The 23,012-nt window shown below is 39.9% G+C and overlaps 1 protein-coding gene across 3 annotated transcripts in view; it reads right to left on the bottom strand.

The window, feature by feature from the left end:
- Positions 1-18,308, bottom strand: part of gcgra (glucagon receptor a) — a 39,047-nt gene extending 20,739 nt beyond the window's left edge. For all 3 annotated transcript variants that reach the window (XR_011178239.1, XM_069148959.1, XM_069148960.1), the window contains exon 1: positions 18,036-18,308. The gene's annotated coding sequence lies outside the window, so the exon portion shown is untranslated. The remainder of the gene's footprint in view (positions 1-18,035) is intronic.
- Between the last annotated feature and the right edge of the window lie 4,704 nt (positions 18,309-23,012).

Below are 23,012 nucleotides of genomic sequence, written 5' to 3'. Positions count from 1 at the left end.
ACAGCCTTTTATGTGAAAGGATGTGTCTCGATAAACTGCAAAGAATAGTGACTCTGTGTTCCAGCAGCTGAGTGATTCAGTGACACCGCTTTTATTCCATTACAGTAAATGTCAGGATCAGGACCAAAACAAGAACATCGCTTTGCGTGCGTGCGTGTGTGTGTGTGTGTGTGTGTGTGTGTGTGTGTGTGTGTGTGTGTGTGTGTGTGTGTGTGTGTGTGTGTGTGTCGGGGGCCTTTCAAATGAGGCTCTGACACTGACTACTTCAGGGTTAATAAAGGCTCGAGTTCAATGACAGGAACCAATGTTTGACAAACAAACACTGTTATCTGAACCAAGACCAAATGATAAACGTGACTAATTAAGTCCAAAGGGGACTAGATATGTTCAGGGAAATGACGCAAATATAAAACTTAAAGCAAGGCAAAGAACACACACACACACACACACACTCCTGAAGCAAAACCCAAAAATTACTGTACAAGCATAATTACACCAGGAAGAGTAAGAAAATTGTCACAAAGCAAATCTGAAAGATCACCATCAGGAGACATGAAACAATTTTGAGACCGCTCACTACTCAGAAGTTGTATGGTCGACTGCAGAGGGTAACCTAGAATGACGTCACATTGTTTTTTTGAAGTGCCGCCATGAAGTCTCAAGTTCGGATATTGGCCGTCACCCTCTTGCTATTTTGGAGACAAAAGTGACCATATTTGGACAAGCTGGGGAGGAGCGAGCTGTGGATCTGACTCGATCTGATTGAAAACCTGAAGACACTACACCCCCCCCCCTTCCACACACACACACACACACACACACACACACACACACACACACACACACACACACACACGCCACCGATAGTCAATAAAAACAGACACACCCCAGAAATGCCACTTTTTGAGGCCTAATTAATGATGGGATTATTTTTTTAGATGGATTTAATAAGAAGGAGCAACTTCCTCGTCAGCCTCATTTTTCAGTCCTGAAAGCTACATCCACTTTTATATATAATCTATGGTCTGTAAGAAATAGCGCAAACAGAAATGAGGACATGAAGATCCAGAACAAACAATAATGAGTCAACAAACAGGTAAAGAGAGGAAAAACACTTAAAAAAGCTTCCTTCCACATTTAGAAATGTCCCTCTATTTACACACATCAAGCTGTGTGAGTGGTGTTCAACAGCATTACATGATGTTTATTACACATTAGCAACTAACACAAGCCCCTTCTACACTGCCATTTCAAATGTTTAATGTTTATGAGGTAACTACAAATACAGAATTATGAAAGCGTCAGGAGATCCCTACACCGTGTCTCTTCTGCATTGTATCCACAAGGCTCAAAGCTCTTACAGATGCTGGCCGGCAGTGTTTATGTACAGTAATCCCCCCCCCCTAAGCTCTGCTACGCTTCTCTTTTCACTCCGCCATTAGCCTGGAAGTCATCAAACACTCCAGGGCTAAGAGGTTTGTCATATACGGTGGTAAAACTGCACAGCCTATTGGACCCCATACACAGATACACAGATACACAGATACACTGAATCTCTTGAACCTTATTTAGCCAGGCAATTCAATTTAAAAGAGGCAAAAAAAACAAAACATTATTCATTCATGGGAGAGAGGCTGCAGGGTAATGAGCCGTTACTCTGCTTGTTTTTGACACAAATGGTTTACTGCTTAGTATTCATCACTGATAAAGAACCATAAAATGACATAAACAAGGTCAAGACGACAGTAGAGACGATCAGTGCACATGATGTCATCACGTGCTTCCTCTGCATTTTCATTTTTGTTTCAAACTATTGCTGTTTTTGCTTTCATAAACATATCACATGTCAAAAAAGAGGGCCATTATACTTCAGTGACATTACAGAATCATCAAAGAAGTTTGCAACAGTACATCTAATGAACTAGATGATGACTGAATCACGACTGTAATGGAGAGTATAAGGCTGTAATTATTATCACAAATGCCCTGAAGAGACTGAAACCAACTCTTAATTTGTTCCACTAAAAAGTGTTGCCTGTTGGCCAGATAAATGCATACAAGATGCGCTCTGAGCTGAACATGCACACCAGGGATTTACGCAGGCCGAGCGAGCTAACTTTAGGTTTAGCCCTATGCCAACATGAATTGAGATAAATAAGATTAAGTAATTAAATTGTCAACTTTTCAAATGTTATTGGAATGAATGGATCAAATTCTGACACAGGCTCGTGTCAGCAGGGTTTTTGTAATTACTCTCACAGGCAGTACAATGCGGCAAAAGTTTCACACGCAAGGTTTAAGCAACTTAAATCAATTTCTGATTCTGGTTTCATTGTGTTATTTGTTGATAATAACAATAATACAAATATGACAGCATTCCTTATCCGTTCAGGAAACAGCTGTGAAGTATTACTTTGCTCACCAAGAATTCCCCAGAAAGTTACTTTCTAACCTTCAGGCTACAGTGATTCAGTTAGAGATATTCATGTACTGCGTTTTAGTGTTTGTGTGTGTGCACAGCAGGTCCTAAAGTAACTGGTGACGTTGAGCTTCGTTAAAGCTGACAGTAATGTTATTCCTGGTTGGAAAAATTCTCTACCACAATATTGAGCAACATTCTGGCTCTCTGACGATGAATCATCTCCTGAAGAAACATAGATAGAACAGAGGTCCACAGATGTGAGCCATAATGCAGTGTGTTTGTGTAACGTGGAGACTTTCCTGCTGTGAAACGGAGTAAATTGAGCCAGTTTGTCTTGATACTTGGCTCCCGCAGCTGCAGCCCCTCCTTCTCTTCAGTGCTCGTTTTCCTCGTTTGCGTTATCTCGCTCCATTTCCCTCTCTTAGCTGGCTGTATCATCTTATATCTAAATTAACTAAATTCCTTACTACCACTTGGCAGGGAAAACAGTTTATCTGCAGCACCATCTTCTCAGTTATACACACATTATGCTCTGCGACTCTCTCGCTCACCTCCCAAGCTCATGCATGTACTATAACACACCCACATAAACACACAGTGACACTGAGTGCTGAGTGACACACTCTGACGCTTAAAGCCATCATTATGTAAACTTTGCTTTAAGCGCTGTGCAATGCTCCAAGAATAATTTCAGTTTGCCAGCGGCGTGTCATTTGTTTTAAATTCATGTATCGTTGTTGATTTGTTGTTAACGCCAGCTGTTTGTTAAATACAAAAGGTGTTGCATTGTGTGTTTCATTTCAAAGGGCCATCTGGCACGTAAACACTACGTGTTAGGCTTGTCAGGAAGCTGTGCCAACGATTTCGTTCTCGTCTGCTGCAGAGATCCCTAAATAGGCCTCAAGTGTCATTTATTCTCCCATGAAGAGTTATGGGTTCACTTGTTGCAACTGACCCCACTTATGAATGAATTAACCGCACAAACAGTCTGGGTCGCACAAACAGACATCATCTACCGCGCTTAGCCTGATAGACAGTAGTAAAAAGCAAACAGGAGCGCTGAACCATGAATCTGGGCTGTATGTCATCAAACGGCGGCCTGGTTTTTCTTCAGTCATTTAATTAGGTAGGCTGGACCTACAGCGTTATCGTTTCCCACGTCTCTACATTACAGACCGTAAAATACCAGACCCTGCCTCTCATCACCGAGGACTGACATGCACTGTGCAGCATCAACATCCTCGGTCATTCATGAGAAAATGTGGTGCAAGGCAAACAAGGTATCAGCACAACAGGGAGCAGCAGTCGGTGAGGGAAGTCACTTGGTAGCCGTTGATGTAATGTTGGTCATGAAAAGTCAGAATACATCCCGAGCCTCTTACTGTCTGTACATTATATATGGTGCTGTCATATACAGCCATGTCACTTTAATATGTGACTATTGAAAGTGTTATCGCAAATAACTACCAATTACTTTCATTAGCAAATGAAATCCCAATTGTTGTCTTGTTAAATCAATGTTTACCGGCTTTAAAGACCCCCTCCAGTGAAAATATCATGTTTATCCTTGTTAATGTGGTCTTTTTTTTTATATGCTACAAGACATATCATGAGCGTAATACGAAGTTAACATTAACGCTGAGCATTTCCAATTTGGAGTTGCAGTGACAGTCTAACAATCAAAAAAACATAAATTGAGACATACTGTCTACTTGCAGGGTGGGGCTTTCCATTTCATCAAGATGCAGTCGAGTGACGGAGTAGTGGGTGGAGATAGTGGCGGGACTATTTTCATATTGATGGATCTGCATGTTTCTAAATGAGGACAAAGGTGTCGAGTTACATCTAAGGCACATTAAGATGTTTGATTCGTTTCTTGATGAAAAACAATTGTAAATATGTAAATAATGTAATGAGTTTTTAGGGGTTTAATCAGTGACAGGAAAGAAACTTTATATGTCTTTAAAGTCTTGTTTTATGCGACCCGACCACAACTTCAAAACCTAAATACACTCGGTTTACTGTCAGAGAAGACTATTAACTAGAAGACTAATATTAACGGTACTGCAACCCAACCCCAGATAAGCAGAAGAAAATGGATGGCTGGATATTAATCAAATTAATCATTTTGGCTCTAATGAGGACTTTTATTCCATTTCTATTTGACAAAATTGACAAAGATTTATCAATATTTGCTTTGTCATATGAAACAAATGAGAGAGAAACTAAGCAAAAACACCTGAGTGACATTTTGCACTGCAAATCAAACATGTACCAAATGTATTGCTTTGATTCCAGTCTGTTCTTTTTAATAACATGCAACAACCAGTTTTCTGTTGACAAAAGAGTATCTGTTATAATTAACCTGTGTTCAGACCCTTGTTTCTATCAAATTTATCAAAGAGGGGACCTTAAATCCGCATAACGGTCTGTTTAAACTGATCTCTTGGGTATTTTTAGATTAAAAAAAACTAAATAATGGCATGATAAGCCTAAAATGCAGTATAACAGCTGTAATAGTGTTGCATCATAGCTGCAGTTATGTCAGCCTTTAAAAACACGCCTGTTGGAGACGTTTAGGTGGCTATGTAACACAGGTAATGTAATCAGCAAACAGAGACTAATTAGGCAGTAACAGATGAGCTCTCACACACACACACACACACACACACACACACACACACACATACCTACGCACAGATTTTTCTATCCTTATGGGGACCATTTACTCACTATACTGCCTCTCAATCCACTGACCGTTAACCATCATTGACTTTGTGTAGTTTTTACATTTATTTAGTTCTTATTTTAAATCTGAAATCAGGTCCTTCCCCAAACATGTCTTTTCAAAAACTGAGGACCAGAAATATCCTCACTTAGCCAAAAATATTCAAACCTGACAGTCTAAAAGTCTGAAATGTGCAATGACAAAGACAGAAGGAATCAAACTGGAAAACCAGCGTCACTGCTGAGGAAGAATTTATCTGCCTCACAGCTTTTCTGGAGAAATCTTACACCCTGTTGCAATGTTAATAGCAGACTGATAAAGGGGACACTGAGAGACGTGGGATTGTAAGTGAGGGGGATTGAATTTAAAGTGTCTCTCCTCCACTTGCTTGTTTGCATGATATTTGTTGTGTTGATAGCCAAAACTCAAGGTAGATGATGCCGTCTGTAGCTTTGAAAGGACTTTCAGCAATTCAACACAGGCCTGTGGAGAGCATAAATAGGACTCCACAGCATCAGCATGTTAGTGTTCAATGAATATTTGATGTGTTCAGTCTATGACAAGGGAGCATAGTTAATAGCAACTTTTTAAGAAGATGAGGCTTGACAGGAGAGCTGCGCAGCCAAGGTATGAATCATCAGGCAGAGAGGAGGAGCCGGCAAGTCAGTCAGCTATAGTCATGGAAGAAAAATAAATGCCCTGTCATTGCTCATCTCTGCAAGCTTCTAGACAACACATAAAATAAATGAGAGGGTCGACGGTTCAACAGAATGCAACTGCAAATGTATTTTGTTTTTTTAAATCGAATATTCACACCCGCTTCGTGCAGTAAGTAGTCAGGTGCGTGGACGTCAGAAAGGAGCAATGAGAACGGAGGTCTCTCTAGCTCTCTTTTTTTCATCTTATTATCTATTTCTGTCACTTTTGGCACAAACAATGGAGTGCAAGACAGTGAATTCCTCCTAGGAAATGTACAGTTATCTCCATATTTAAACATGTGTCTCCGTCCTGTTACCTTCTAATGTGTCTGATAGGAAAAACTACAAACAATTCACCACAACAACTTTACAACACTTTTTACAAACTACTTCTTTACGATCACAACACAATAGTTAGTCATTTTACTACAGAAACCAAAATATTTTGTGTTGGGTCAGGACTGAAAACACTTAAAGATAACTCAATGATATAATGATGAACAAGTAAAACAGTCTATTTGATGAGCTGGAGAGTTCTGTCACATGGTACCTTATTCTTTGCATAAATTTTGTCCAGTTAAAATTATTCTTCAGCATATTATTTTTTGGGGAAAAACTCCAAAGATATTTCACTGTTTGTCAACGGATGGTTTATTAAGTCACTAAAAACAAACCCTACAACCTGATGGTGTGTTCTTGTAAGAGTCCACAGCAAGTTGTGTGTGTGTTACATGTGGATAGAGGTCAATGTCTCCCGCTGTGTACACAGCATGTGGAGGTCCATGTCCAGCCCCCTGGGTCAAAAAAACACTGACATCAGCAGTCTCTCCGGTGACGCAGGAGGGCATGTTGTTTTTCAACTGCCATTAAAAATCCCTGCCGCCGAAAACTGAAGAGAAGGACTTCATTCAGAGAGAAGCAACACAGACAAACCCATGGCTGGAAGACATTAGTCTGACACCATCTGCAATTCAGATCCCTCAATTTAGCCCTCATCCCAAACCATTCACCTGTTAAGGCGCTAACAACGAGCAGCACTGCAGCAGTGCTGACTGAAGCAGACCGATTTGGTTGTGTGATGGTTTTAACAGCACATTCTCCACTGCTGGTCCTGGCTCGACTCACAAATTTTGGGATTTGACTTCGGGCAAAAGTTGTTAATAGTACCTGGTACTATTTCCACCTCCATCAAGGTTTCAAGCGAGCCGAGTCGCCAAACTCGCCATTGTAAACCAGCCAACCTATTTTAGCAGTTGCAATATTTTTAGTCACAGGGCAACTCGATTAACTGCTGTAACAAACAGAGCTGTAGATTGAGAATCTACAACAACATCCCGTCCATATCCTTCACTTATTTTGTGTGTGTGTGTGTGTGTGTGTGTGTGTGTGTGTGTGTGTGTGTGTGTGTGTGTGTGTGTGTGTGTGTGTGTGTGTGCGTGTGTGTGTGTGTGTGTGTGTGTGTGTGTATGTGTGTGTGTGTCGCATTGAAGATGACAAGTATTGTGAACATGAGTCCCAGAAAAGACATTGTACTGTCGGTCTCAGTGGTGGGAATAGTCTTCCCCCCTGTGGGTAGTGAACGCTGCTGTAGCTCTTCACACATAAAACTACTAAACATATCCAAATTCATCTATGTTACTCTGGACTTCTCACAGCTCATGTGTACTTGTGAACTCATTCTTACCCCAAAGTTGAAGGGAAAGTATAAAAGCCAAAACTTCCTCTGTGGTTTCACAATTTTTAAGGGAAGTTGGGTAAATTCTCTCGTAGAGAACAATTGAATTAGCTACGCAAAGATCAACAGCTCTGTTGGATGTAAAAGCTATGACAAATACTCTAAAGTCATGATCCAGTTCATGAGCACTGGTTTTGTGGATGGTTTGTTTAGCTTCACGGATTCTTTTACGTGAATAACTAAATAAGAAAAGACTCTGTGTGTGTATTCATTGTCTTGGTTTCACTCAAAAGTTGATTTTAAAAAGTAATGTTAACATCAGACACAAATACAGCAGTAATATCTTGTAAACACCTTAAAAAAATTTAAAAATTTAGTTTTTGACTGTTTTTATTTTTCACTAACAAAGCCAGTCAATTTTGAATATTATAGTATTGAAATTAATGATTCATTCATATTAATATCAATTTAGAAAACCTGATGAATAAGCCGCAGCCATCTTGAAACTCACTGCAACCCTCTTCAGATTTTAGCTATAGTTTACATGCCTACTTTGGGGTTTCATAATAGGTGCATTCGTGGCAGCTCATTTATCGTCACTTTCTATAACTTGAAGCTTTTCTGAGCTGTACATGTTGCATGAGGACCTCATGCTTTGAGTAAACTACATGGATTTTACATACCACATGACGTAATGTCTTTAAACCAATCGGTTAAATATCATTATAATCTGAAAACAATATGCTTAATCTACTATCTTTTGTTTTTTTATTTTTATAACTATTTATTGTATTTAGGCCTTAAATCAATGCTTTTTATTAACTACTATTTACATACGTGATCAAAAGAATTGCAAAAGCAACTAACATTTCATCAAACTTCCCCAGCTTTTTGTCTTTATTCGTTGATTTAATAGTTTCACTTTAAGCAAAAATGCACATTCAAGTAGGGACTAGTAGTCATCATAAAACAACAAAACCTTTCACTCTAAAAGGATCAGCGGACCATATTTCACAGATCATTTGTTTGTGGATGGAGAAAGTTTGCAGTGGACAGTGCTACCTAAAGCCCATGGTAATGCCATGGTTGCAACAGTTTCCAGTGGAGCAGTGATTGAGATAAAGCGACTGTTGTTTGTGCTCTGTTCTGTGATAATAGGCTGTGTTGGGGAGCAAAAGGAGCTACACTTGACCCTCGACCCACACACATTGCGAGGGAGGCGGGCAGTATTTTTAGCATCTCACCAAAGTGGATCCGAACAAACAGAAAATGCCTCAATACTTTTACCTCCCCTGTGTTTACAAAGCAGTTCAAAGAAAAGTAAAACCTTGTCGGGCTCTTTGATCTGTTCAAATCCTTTGCTGCACCTCTGCTGGTATTGATTCCTCGACGATAAATCTTTTTTTCTCCGCTCTCCACGCTGTATGGGAATGTCTCTGTGTGCATTGAGGAGGAATTTACTGGCATGTTATCTGCTAACTCTCCCTATGAGTAAGATGTAAGCCTAACACAACTGACACCTTGCTTTTAAGTCTGGTCCACAACTTGGCCAGTAGTGACCCCTGAAGAGCCACGCGCAAATGGCCCCTTTTCACTCAACACTGGAGTGTGTAGGCAATCATATAAGCCTCGCTGAGCCTGATTGTGATTCATCTTAGAGCAAGACAGCACAAGTGATGTGTTTCCATCATCACAACCCACTGACTTCTCCCAGGCCAACATGACTTATCTGAGTCCTCAGAGATAATTCCAGTCATGACCTTCGGAGTATCATCCTCCATATCTGTCTACAACACATAAACTCTGATTGAATTTAATGGGCAGGCTGATTTTCTGTGGAGTGGTATTAACCAGAGACACGAAGAAGTTAGGTTAAGTATTAACATCTGGAAGGGAGCACTGAAATATCGCTGGTCCACATCTGTCGAGTTTAAGTAATCCAAGACAGTTGGCGCTCCTCTCACTCTTAAACGTACACTCCCCATCTTTTTATGTAATCAAGGTTGTTGACAGTTTGATAGACGTGACTTCAAGATTCTTATTTAGACAACGTCGATTGCTTAAAGAAATCTACAGAGACAAAAAAAAATCACAAGTTGATGTTTTTTATATGCAGTCCCAAATGAGGTTAAGCACAATAAAGCCAATGTGTGATTTCATCTTGACAACCATTTCATATCATTTCAACGAAATCAGTACAGCATGTTAAAACCTGCAGCGCATAACTTCTCTTCCTTCTGCCAGTGAGAGTGATTACAAAAACACCTTTCACATGTGCTTACGGCACGAGCTCCGCTGTAGCTGTGAAACAACGGATAGATATACCGTAGGGCTAAACTAGGAGTTAGCCTGCTCGGCCAGCGCAGTGTAATGATTTCAATATTCTGAGTTGTTGACATAATGACGATATGATAAAGTAAAATGTTAGTTTTTACTGAATATTTGAATGCAAACTGAATGCAGACTTATACAACTATGACACTTAACTTGTTGCAGTCGTATTCCCTTGAAATTAATATTTCTGCAATTATGTCATATTGTCAAGAATGTCTTTATCGCAGAAATAACCTGCCACATGCCACTTTGATGCAAATATAAAGGAACATGCACATACACACTCACTATCAGGAGGCCCGTGTGGGCGGGTAGACAGAGTGAAGATACACAACAACCCTTTTTCTTTCATTTTACTGTGTTTACAGGTTTACACCTACAATTCCCAGGTGTATTACCCTCGGGTGCAGTGGAGCTGGATACCGTGCAATATGTGTAGTGGATACACTGAATACAAATGTGTTCTTTTACATGTTGCTCACACACTGAGCCTTGGCCAGTGTGTCTCCGGCTGAGAAAATAATTAATTCTATCATTTTTATTTTAGTAAACACTGAAAATGCGCCCCACAAACCCACACACAACATAAGGTTAACCAGCTAGGAGGCAAAATTTTGCATTTTTGCTGTTGGTCCCTTTTGGTATTTGAGCTATGTGTATGTTGCACTATGCCATGATATGAATTACAGCGTGCTGGTATTACAGGACAACCTGTTGCTTTGAGTTTTCCCAGTCTGATTATTTACTGTCACAACAACTAGATCCATAAAAGAGTGACATACAGTAGATAACACTGAACGGGAGCGGCCAAAAGGGCTTGACACCCGAGTTTATTACTTGTATGGTACCAAACAAATTGCTACGGTACTCTCGAGTATAAAAATGCCGTCATTCAGTATCAAGTTTCAAAACCTGGGCTACATCCACACTGGCACATTTTTGTTTTAAAACCCATAACCTTTGCTCCATTTACGCAAGAGTAAATCTCATCAGTGTCAGTGGGTCACATCATTTACCGTAAAGTTCATATGCCTCCTCTCTGGAGGCCATGTAGATCAAATCTGTCAGTTTCAACTGAGGTACATCTGACATTAGAAAACTTTGTTTCACTCTTTCCAAACACATTTTTGGCCACACACCTGAGTCTCAGTGTGCGGCAGTAACTGGAGGCTTCTCTGTGTGTAGCTGACAAGCTCGTGTCTGCTGATAACCTGAGCCGTTATTGCTCGAAACTGTGGTGATGAGCAATAACTTGCATGTGAACCATTTCAGGAACATCTGTTAACTGTAGTTACAGAAATCAACCGGAGTTACACTCTCCCCCTCTAAACTGCATGAAAACTAAATGTTTGTACCATGACGTGATTCTATTTTATTTTTCCTAAAATGAATTTAATAAAATTTATATTAAAAAAAATATATTGTTTAGGAACTGGTGTCAAAGTCAAGATATCAGTACCAGTACAGAATCTTTTTTGAATGGTACCAGGTCCTAGCTGGAACAACAAAAACTTACATCCAGTGGGAATCTGTGCAAACTAGAAAGCTATGTTAACAAGCTCCCACTTTCTAGCTCGTAAGGCCAGACATTTGCTGTCTTTCACTTTCCAGGTGAAATGCAAACTTAACTGCACAATGCATCCTCCAAAATGTTTAGAATGTTGTGAAGAGACAAATCTCTGGTGTGCTCAAGTCAGTAGCACACCACAGACACTGCCATTAAACACCCACACAGAAGCCTGAATGAAACGTGACTAACAGCTTTGTTGTAACTTATTTAATCTAAAATAATTCCTGTGCTAACCAGAAAAGTCAAGCGATTTTAAAGCAGTCCTTCTCAAGGACAATAACAGAGAGCAATTATTGATGAAAAAGAATGGATAAATGAATCTCTAGACTTCCCTTGACAGCATCAGCTACAACTATCAGACAAACCTCACACGCACTTGCACTCCCTAATCCTCAAACTATTCCTTGTAGTACTTTCTTGAACTGACTGAGGGAAGACAGGAAGGATGTGATTTGAGTGTTTCAGTGTTTTTGGTTGATAGCCAAACGAAATGTGGTGAATCTTTGTGCTGTAAAGCTGAATTAGAAAAGCTCTTAGAGAACCAAGAATGAAATAAAGCATGGGGTTTCTCAGCATTGCATCTCTGTTTCTGCTTTATTTAGTATTTTTTAATAGGTTTCTTATGTTTGGTGCATGTGAAAGCTTGTGACTACAGCAAGGTACACACTTACTAAAACCAAAATATATATTAAAAAAATAAACACTTCTTTGTCTTGGCAACAGCTAAAGCAGTGATCACGTTTGGCCGCTGCTGCAGAAACAATTGCCTGTCTGCCATGAGCGGAGTCTTTTTGCATGTCAGATTGATTAATCTTGCTATTTTCCTTTTCTGCACAACGGACAACATCAAAACATTGTCCTGATTTGTTCACAGGGGCAGGAAGGTAAAGAGTTGGCAGGCACCCAGACCACAGTAAGTGATGGAATGTGCAGCACTTCGTATCTGATTCGGAGCAGTAAGAAAAGAAAGCAGATGCTACCCGAGACCCAAGAGCCGCATCGGGAGACGGCTCGGATGGGCAGAGAGGGAAACGACACAATCCCCTCTTTACTTTGGCCTCTATGGAGAAAACTAACGATGCAACAATAGGGAGCCATAGCTGACACAATTCTGTTATGATTTCACAATCAATAAGTGTGAAACTGTGGGAAAGAGTAACCACACCGTGAGCCCTGCACTTTCACGAACATTTCTCTGTTGCTATAGCATCTGTTTTATTGCTGTATAAAAGCAAACAAGTAATTCAATTGAAGGTAAAACGCTTGTTTCAAAGAGAACTGAGAGTAACTCTGCTATGGGCACACTGCTAGGGGTACTTGGGAAGATTTAATAAACTCCTTACTTATCAGTTTATCCCAGCACGTGCATGAAAGTTGAGCAACAAAATGACCCATCAAATTGTGGCTCGCAGCAACATGTAAGTCAATGTGTATTCAATAAGCAGTAGATGTTTCCTGCCGCTAACAGGAAGGGATTGGTTCAAATTTTTCCCCATTCAATTGTGTATATAAACATTGTCGTGTGTGTGTGTGTATATATATATATGAGAGAGAGAGAAAGAAAGAGTGCACGTAATAAATATTCACACACAATTTAAAAAAATGTCTAAGTAATTTAGTGACCAAATGGATCATGACATTTGTTTTTTTGTACGTGTAAAATAAGGATGACTGATTTAAACGGTGTTCCTCAAATGACTGTACTGTATGTATTGTAAAAATGGTAGAGATGTAATCAGCCTTGGTTTTAGTCAATTTCACTTAATTCAAGAAAAGCAAACGACATAAAAGACAAGTGAAAATGTCTCCGTGATTGCACATTTAAAAATCATAGAATGAACTACAGATAAGCAGTGTTGTGTAATATCTTTTTTTTTAAATCACAATGACTATCCTGAGAATAGGCAATAGAATTGCCAGATCTATCACCACCGTGCCGTGCCAATGCTGGAGAATGCTTCTGGCTGCAGCCTACTATCATTCTGGCATAGGGGGGAAAAGCTCTGGCTTGCTTGTACTTCTTTCATTTCAATTCTGTTTTAATTATATAGCACCAAATCCCAACACAATTTATCTCAGGGCACTTTATATATTGAAGTCCTTACAACAAAACCTTAGAAGTATTATAGAGCGAAACCCGACAATTCAACAATTCCCACGTGAGCGATAGCTGGAAGGAAAAACTCCCTTTTTAAAACCTCCAACATAACCAGTCACAGGTGGGCAGTCATCTGCCTTGAACAATCACAAGCCAATCACAATCATGTTGGACGGCGCTGAGCCTAGAATGCAACGAAACTTTGCTGTCATCAGTATGTAGGTTCATCGCTTTAAGGTTGTTGTTTTTGTTTCCCATTGCGATGGGAATTTTGAAAATGGCAACGCATAGATAGCAGAAAAAGAGGAAAATGTTACCTGAAATAATCAGCCAATGGCAGGTTTCTACCAACAGTTTCCATCCCGTGAATCAGACTATGTGAAGAAAAACTAGACATTCTTAACTCCCTGTATGAAGCACGGATCGATAGCGGCGATGCCTCCCAATCCTGCATTTTTTTTTTGTTTTCTAAATTGCGCAGATTGACCGAAGAATGGACACGGTACAATTATTACATACAGTTGGATCATCTGTTCAGTTTTGTATTTGTTCATGTATGTATGAGTGTGTACACGTGTGTGTGTGTGTGTGTGTGTGTGTGTGTGTGTGTGTGTGTGTGTGTGTGTGTGTGTGTGTGTTTCTTGACAAGATGTCATGAGCTGGGGACACACAGGGCTAAGTGGAGCCCAGCAGCAGCATCTACACAAACCCTTATCCCTTCTGTTCCAATCCAGAGTGACAGCTCTTTGTAGTGGAAGCTATTCTCAGCCTCCCTGGGTCCATTGGGGGGGGTCCGATTAAATTGGAGCTTGTTGACACCTACACTCACAGTCTCACCTGTCCATCACACCTCTATAGGAGATCATCCAGCTGAGAATCTCCTGATCAACTCTCTAGATCTTTCTCTTTTGTTTGCACGCTCCGTTTGTCTCTTTGTCCCTCTGTGATATAGATGGTTTCTATCGTTATATCATTTCTCTCTTTCTTTCTCTCTCAGATCTTATCTCTGCACTACAGTCAAAGAAAAAGTAGAAGAAATAAGCAAAGCTGTTGTGTTTCTCTCCTCTCTTCTATTCAGCACTCCCCAAATCGCTTCTCGTCTTGGTAGATAGCTTCTACTCAGGCAACCACAAAAGGCAGAGACAGATGAGACTGTCTTCTCTTTTCCTTTCTCAAGCATGAAGTCTTTCTTCCTTTGCGCTCTTTTTAATCTCAATCCTCCAGCATGTTGATTATCTGCCATAATGAGCTGGCCAAATGCATTTTAAAGCCTTAGATAAATAATTTCTTCCCTCTGTTCAGGGTTTAATACTTAAAAGTCCATTAAAAGCCCAATAAAGCACAATTACAATACTCTTTGTCTAACATTGGTCATCGACTGTGAGGATGTGCTGCACGCTTGGGCTGCCAGAATCAGTTGATCTCTGCTATGTGCAGTCCCCGTCTTTGATTTATCCTTAAATGACGAGTCACCCAACCCATCCAACCGTATAGTTTGTTTGTTCCTTCCCTCAAATAACACCTACAGCAGTGTTTCCTGAAATAGCGCCCTTTGGTTTAGGTACAAAAAACACTTGGTTAGGATTGGGGAAAGATCATTGTTTGGGTTTAAATGATTAATTCAACCATGTAGTCTGTTAAAGTTACTACTTTCTTAAAGGTATGCAACCTTCATTGTCATGGCAAAAGTAAACTGCATTACTGATATAGGTTGCTCCTCTAAAAACATAACGGTGGGTCTTCAGAAGTTATTTGTACAAAAGACCTACGAGGTCGTTTTACTAGTCCAATATAAATAACCTTCTGTTTCAATTAATTTTCACGATTCTTTTACAGTGTGATGTGCCAATTATACTGTTCACAAAGATTGCGACATCGGCCGTTTCCAGAAAAAGTCTTGAAATAAAACTCTCTTTAAGGCTGAGAACTGACTTGCCCTGTCATGAAGTACGACTCATATACTGTATATACTGTAAGCCAGCAGTAACCACTTGTTATTACTCATCCCGAGACTTCTTAGATAACTACACAGACAACAAAGCAATAATTCTCAGAAGTAGTTTACAATTTGATATAACAGGAAAGATGAACATTAAAAAAGCTTTTGATGTATTTTTAGGGACAAAAGACATTCCCAAGAAACTCCATTTTTTTTTCTGCCACGAGGCCAAATCACAGCTGAGATCACACTACATGATACAGAAGCTGTCAGTCAACAAAATTACACTTAACGACAGAGAGAGGAAGACCAGTGGAGTCAGTGCCTCCTATTGCAAATGAACTATGATCAAAAGCAAAGGAATCCTGTTTTCACCAAATCCTTTTTTCACAGACCTCAGGATGCTGGATGTGGATGGTCTCATGTGGGGGTTGGGGACTGAAAACATGAGGAAGCACTGACTGCTTTCAGTTTTTGCACCTTGAGGCCAGATCACAGTCTGAGTCATTTAGCTAGCTGGTAAGTTTTTCGATTGCAGACTGTGCAGTATGCATTTGAGGGTGCGATATACAGTACATGTAACCTATAAATAAATGCAAACCCTAACCCTGCATTATCTTTCAGCATTCGTATCCACATACGTAATGGAACTCACGACCGGGAAAAGCTCACCCTGTTGATTGCAGCAGCACTTACAGGGCAGAAGATTACTTTATGCATCGTGAAACTTCGCTGATGTGTTTTTTTGTATGCATTGAAGCGCCTGCACAACCTGCTGATGTTTGCAAATTACCACAAAAGACAACATACAGCGAGACACATCTCATTCGTGGAGTCCGCCTGCATATAGGCCAGATCCTCCACCAAGGAGCGCGCATCATGTTGCACCGCTGCGGAAGATGTGGTCGTCATGAATATGTTTGTTTGTGTGACCGGTGTTTACCTAACAATAGACACATTTATTAAGCCACGCTCCGAGATGCCCAGGAGACTGAGGGTCCCACATGTTGTCTTCTCACATGCGTGATGCTGCTCAAGAGGGTCTCATTAGGATCCTAATCACTCCTGGACAATTAACTCTCCTAACAATTCAATTATTTTATAGTCAGTGTTAAAGAGAAGAACAAGTGTGTGTGTGTGTCTGTGTGTGTTTTTTCTGCCCGTTATGTGATTAAATACATGCTACACTGTACACAACAGGATGTGGTTAATTTGCTGATCTCTTAAAATTTCAAAATGACTGTGAACAACATAAATGACTGAAAATGAAATAACATAATTATTCATTTTAAGTCTTCACATCTTGATCATCTTCATCATCTCTTTTTTGTGGCTTGAATACATTTCACAATTCTCTGTTGGACATGTGGTTATTTGCACAGAGGCTGGTAAAATAACCTGGAGTTGTTTAAAGTAGTGTTGTTTGTTTTAATTTAATTTAATTTAATTATTCTATTTTATTTTATTCTATTTATTGTATATACTGTGCATTTTTATATTTAATATTTTTACTGTTATTTTATTGCTTTCCTGTATCTATAAATGCTGCGGCAGCAGAAAAAAAAAATCCCCCCATGGGGATTAATAAAGTAACTATCTATCTATCTATCTATCTATCTATCTATCTATCTATCTATCTATCTATCTATCTATCTATCTATCTATCTATCTATCTATCTATCTATCTAAACTGGTTGATCCATTGCTTTGGCCTAAAGTGGTACTAGACTTCTATAGAGAAGTACACTATAGGCAGGGTGGACAAAATAACAGAAACACCCTACTGCAGAATGCAATGCAGCTTTGCCACAATTCACAACATCAAAATTACTCTCAAGGTAAATCTCCTCCTTTCTGACTCAAATGTTGCATTATATTTTTCACAACCTATTGCTGTATTATATTACTGTGCAAGTTGTGTTACTGTGTTCAGTACTTGCTTCATTTTTGCTCCTTATTACTGCATTAATGAGTAGCAGGTCCCACAGGTACTACAATTCCCGGACTAATTTAAAAAAAAATAAAATAAAATAAAAAGTCTCTTATCATATATTGATTTGAAGAAATTGTGCTGTTGTATTTCATAGGAGAATGAGCCTGATACAATCAGCCCAAACTCTGATACGATCAACAGATATTTTATTAAATATAACACTCCATTAGTGTATTTCTGCACATCCTCTGGATATTTAAAACACACTTTGTAGGTTTGACAGACTGGGCAGCAGACCAGGAGTGACGATAAAGGATTGCTTACAGATAACATGGCATTTGAACAGGAGCGATAAATTTGGCTCGTCTGAAGTTGCTGGAATTCAGAAAACGTTTCCAGAAATGTATCCCAACACGCTCCACGCAACAAAACTTCAAGCCCTATAGTAGCCGGCATGTCTCTGAGTAATAAGTTTGTAAATCACGTAAATTGCACTTCGACGAAACGTAATCTCCTGACAGTTTTACTGATATTTACGCAGATATATTTGAAGCTTCGTATAAGTGATGACATTCACCTCACTCGAAGCACGTGTGGAAATACCATAAACTAAACAAAATAAATACAGAGCAGATTACCTTTGACAGCACGGGATTCCGCTGATTTCACCAGTCTGTCTTTCACCGCTGCTCATCCTCTGACTCCCTCTCAGCTCAAGAGGCTCCGCTGTAATCCAACTTTCACAATAAAGAGGCAGCCCGCGTCCGCAAGAAGTTCTCTGTCCTGTCAGCGACCGCAAAGAGGGTCTGTTTGTGGGTTTTAAGAAACTCCTATAAAAGATATCACACAGAAATAGTAGTAGCAGTAAAGTAAACGGCTCAGCTGTGAGTGTGCCATTTGCACCGGTGGCTGAGTGAGCGCGACGCGCACCGCTGTTTATTGCGCTCCTTGTACCCGTGTGACGTGACAGGACGGGAGGAGGAGGAGGACAAGGACAAGGGGGGGGGGGGGGTGTTTCTCGATCCACTAGCGTGTGTTTTATTCCTATGATTGAAAGGTGTCTGACCAACATGGTTTGTTGAAAGAACAAACAGATTTATAATTTGTTGTTTGTGTGTCTGATGCACATTCAAGTCAATTTTGGGAAAAAACACTTCCACCTATTTTCTTAAGAGTTTATACACTCAAACGTTAATATTTCCTTGTTTATTTGAGTTGACCAAACATTTTGACGTTGCTTTTGATTTAAATTCTTCTTTGTTTGATGCATCGCCTCTAATATTTTTTTTTGCAACTCCTAGTTATAGATGTTCAAAGGATTTAGTCAAATCATTTGGTGAAGTCAGGAAGAATTGGACAGCTGTTGCTGCTCACCGAGACAGAGGAAGTGATAAAAGCGCAGTAGGGAGATGTCCAAATGCCCCAAAAAAATAATGAATGTATTTTGGTGGCAGCTGCTGCAGTATCAGTAGCAGGGACAGAGATGGGAGGAGGATCCCCAGAGTAGTGGAGGCCATGTGGTATGAAATTAGCATCGAATGTTCAAGTAAACGAAAACTGACAAAATGCATCATTGAAAAAAATGCGTCAGGTTGTATTTTCAACTGAAAAAAAAATGATGCATTGAAAAGAGGCAGTTGCGTTTGTTTCAAAATACTTCATTTATATATATTTGTGAATTCAGGACGAGAAGGATTAACCTTTAATTGAAGATTATCTCTGACCAACGTTGTTGAAAGAAATTTATCCCATATGAAACACATATTGCATATATAGTATTGGGACTGACTCAATTTGATGATGCCCCGCCCATCGATAGTGACAACCTGACAGCACCAGAGGGCTGTCAATCAAACAGACCCCCTCCACCACCACCCCAACACACACACACACAGACACACACACACACACACACACACACACACAAAACAGGTTTTTGAACCCTACGTCCACTTTTTTATACAGTCTGTGGAGACAACTTTGTTTGTGTTTGTGGATTCTGTTCGTGTGTTTACATGTCAGTTGTGTTGGGTGTTCTTCTGTGTCACTATGCTATTTTGGAACCTTTGTTTTATGTGTGCTGTTTGGAAATAGAAAGTCTTCAAACTTCAACCCAATTCCATAACCAGTTTATTTGCTAAGTGAACTTTGTCCTGCTCCCTCTGCACTCTGGTCTCCATACTTGGCGAGGCCATTTCACTTGCTACACTGAGCCGAACTAATACATCCGCTGAGGGGATCTGGGGCAGGAATGGTTCTTTACACCAGATGAGAGTTACAGTTTGTGTGATCAAAAAGCCCAAGTCCAATTAATCATTGCCTTCTTCTATGATATTCATCCCTGACTGAATGTGTATTCATGTTTTAAGCAGAGAATCAGTCACGCACACAATGTAGACTGTTTTGTAGGTGAATGTGTTCACAAAGGATTAGACTGAGCGGGCTCTTGAAAATGAATTATACTGTTGGCCTTTTTGGAATTTATGGGGAAATTAGTTTTCCCACTATGGAGCCTTACAGACTATTAACAGTTTGAGGCCCCTTAACCAACTACTCAATCACCTCGCCTTGCACTGAATTTGACGGCTTATCACACGGTAAATAAATTTCCTCCTAACAACGCGTATACTGTTGCAATGAATCCCTGAACAAAACATTGTGCTTCTTCTTGCAAAACACACTCATAGTATTGAACATGAACTTTGCCCATTAAAGGGGTTCAAAGACCTTCTGTATGTGTCAGTTATCTCTGTGAAGCTGAAGCAACGATCTATAAAACACAATACAAAGACAAAACAGTGTGTTCTGGGATTTAAGTTTGTTTTTCCCATAGGAGATCCCCGGTGCATTCACACTGTGTCATTTCATCGTGCTTATTGCAAGTGTTTCTTGCGATCCTTTAACCCTTCACCTTTATTTTAGTTTGTTGAATAGTGTTTGTCACTGTAACTGAGACATGTTGAAGCCAGTTATAAGTTCATAAATGTTCCTTGTGTGTGCTGGCATGTTTAATGAGCAGGATTGATTAACATGGAATTGAAATCTGTTGAGTTTATATGGTTGAGCTCAAGGTACTGTAATTCTTTATGTGACGGCGTAAAGTAACGGGCCACACCCAGAGTTGGCGTGGGCACATGACCGTGGCGTTGTGGGTCGTTTTGCTGACACAGAGGCAGAGAGGAGTGAACGAGCCCAAGCTATTCTGCACATGGTCCAAGAGGTGCACACGGTAAATTGTTTTATTTGTTCGTGTATTTATGTCCATTGTTGTTGACTTGCATTTATATTGACACGTATTGCATTTTTTTTGGAGAGATTGTATTTTTGTGACATTGTTAATGTGCTAACGTGTGAGCTTTTTTGTTTTTTTTGGGCAATGGACATTTTGCATGAGAGACTCCAGAAAGAGCTCGCAATGTATGTCACGATGTTTATGTCTGTTTATAGTTTTCACGGTGTCCGAGGTGTCGGGGAAAAGAGAGAGAGAGAGAGAGAGAGAGAGAGACAGAGAACGCGTCAATAAAAGTTCATCAAAGACATCAGTACAAAGTGTTTCTCTGTTATTTGCTGTCTGGATAAGAAAAAGAAAAAAAAAAGCCTCAAATTGCCAGCAGCAGAGGATGGTGTCGGCAGATCAAATTTCTAAACGCACGCATTTTTTTTTTTTTTTTTTTTTTTTTTTTTTTTTTATCTGTTGTGTGCTGCAACAGCTGTTGTTTAAGATGTTCGAGCTCTGAGCGTTGTAAGAAAAGGAGAGCAGCAGCTTCAGCGACTTTTCATACTCCTAATGTGAAACATAAGATATGCAAGCATTGACGTCAAACCTGCCCTGAGCTCTCTGACGCTGGAGCGTCAACACAAAATGCGACGATATTTCACATTAAAACGCTTTTAAATTAGACGTGCCCCATCTTCCCCCCCACCCCGAGACATTAGCATCTGCGTTAGCCTGGCACATTTATAGACTGTAGGTCTGAGGCTAAATAACACAAAGCATCTTGCTTTTTTATCCTGACAACATCTGTACCTTTATTTCTGGAGTCCCTCCATGAGCTACAAAAAAAAAAAAAAAAACAAGTCTGATGGCTTCATACCAAAATAACTAAGACATATTCCTTTTTCTTTAAAAAAAAAAAAAAAAAATGACCTCCAGGCCACAAAATGAAAAACACATTAGGTATATTCACATATGCAAGAGTACTCTGGCTGAAAATAGAAGAAGCCATATAGTATTAACCCAAAAGTGAATGGGTGTGTTGGGGATAGGAGGCAGTCCCCAAAACATCCAACAGAGGGAGCCGGTGGGGCAATGCCAACACAGTAACATACACAGCTTCATTAATAATGAGACACATGCCAATATGAAATATTAAAAGATGGCACACATGATGGTGTTGTTCTGGTTTTTCGGTTGGCCTCCTACGAACAATCTCCCCTTCTCTTTCTCTCAGCTGTCTCTGCAGGCTGCTGTCTATGTATTTTCTATGGTCACCATCCAGTTGTATTACAGGATAAACATTTGTAAGCAACGGTGTACAAAGTAAAGAGTAAAGTAGAGAGAGATTAGCATAGCTGCAAAAGGCGATGCAAATATAGCATGTGCAGTTTAATAAATTAAACCACAGGGAAGACACTCAACTACAAATACATTTTACAGTGTTTGTTTACAGCAAAATTAAAGGCTTATGTAAATTTTTCCTTTGAGGATATACTGCTGCCAAGATCAATTTGAGCTCAGACGAAGCACCTGTTGACCACCATGAAAACAGCGTCCGGGAATGCGCCGATGTGAAAAAGGTCTGAAAAACCAACCTGGCAGAGAATAGACAGGTGAGAGTGCAGCGCATGTTTTGTGTTTGGGTCAGCCGGGGCTTGGCGTCTGGTCCTCCGGGCCCTCGGAGACAAGCTTTTTTTCAGTGTCTGGTCACGCTCTTTGAGTCGGCAGAAAATCAGCGCGCTGCTGCGGCAGCATACAAAAAATAGATATTTCAAGCTTCACGTCCTCACTGTTTTCCACATTCAAGTAGGCCTTTAGTGGAGGGAGCATCAATCAGGGCTTCGTCCAAGTGTGCCAACTTTTACCACATCGGGTCAAAGGTCATGTGGTGACATTTGAACTTCAGAAGAAATATGCAGCACACTCATCAGCTCTCAGTGTCGTAGCAATGGACCGAATGAAATAGAACAATAACACACTGAATTCGATCCAAATACTGTGCCATTTTTAGCATGTTTTTTTTAATAAAAGATCAAATATAACCCACAAACTTATTGTGGGAACGAGAAAGATGCTGAATAAAGTTTGACTGTCAATAACTTTGTTTTTGATCCAATAACATTTCAGCTCAGGTCCTCCATTTATCAGCGTAAAGCATAAAGCATCAGCGTTTCAGCAGCATGTTACTGTTGTAGCTGCTGCAGGTTGAACTAGTTTATACCCTGTATTATACACAGGGACAGCAGATATATGTGAGGGGTTGTCAAATTATTACTGCGAGAGGAAAGACAAAAAAAAGTTCTGAGGTTTTCAGGTTTTGGACTTTTTCTTAATTTTTATTTTTGGTGAAAACTTGGATCATTTGAACATTTATTGAACTGAAACCGTGTGAGACGTG

Source organism: Embiotoca jacksoni, unplaced genomic scaffold (assembly GCF_022577435.1).
Source record: "Embiotoca jacksoni isolate LCO1_2020_lvr unplaced genomic scaffold, fEmbJac1.0.p SCAF_15, whole genome shotgun sequence".
NCBI classification, from domain to species: Eukaryota; Metazoa; Chordata; class Actinopteri; family Embiotocidae; genus Embiotoca; species Embiotoca jacksoni.
This window is presented reverse-complemented; position numbering and strand designations above follow the sequence as displayed.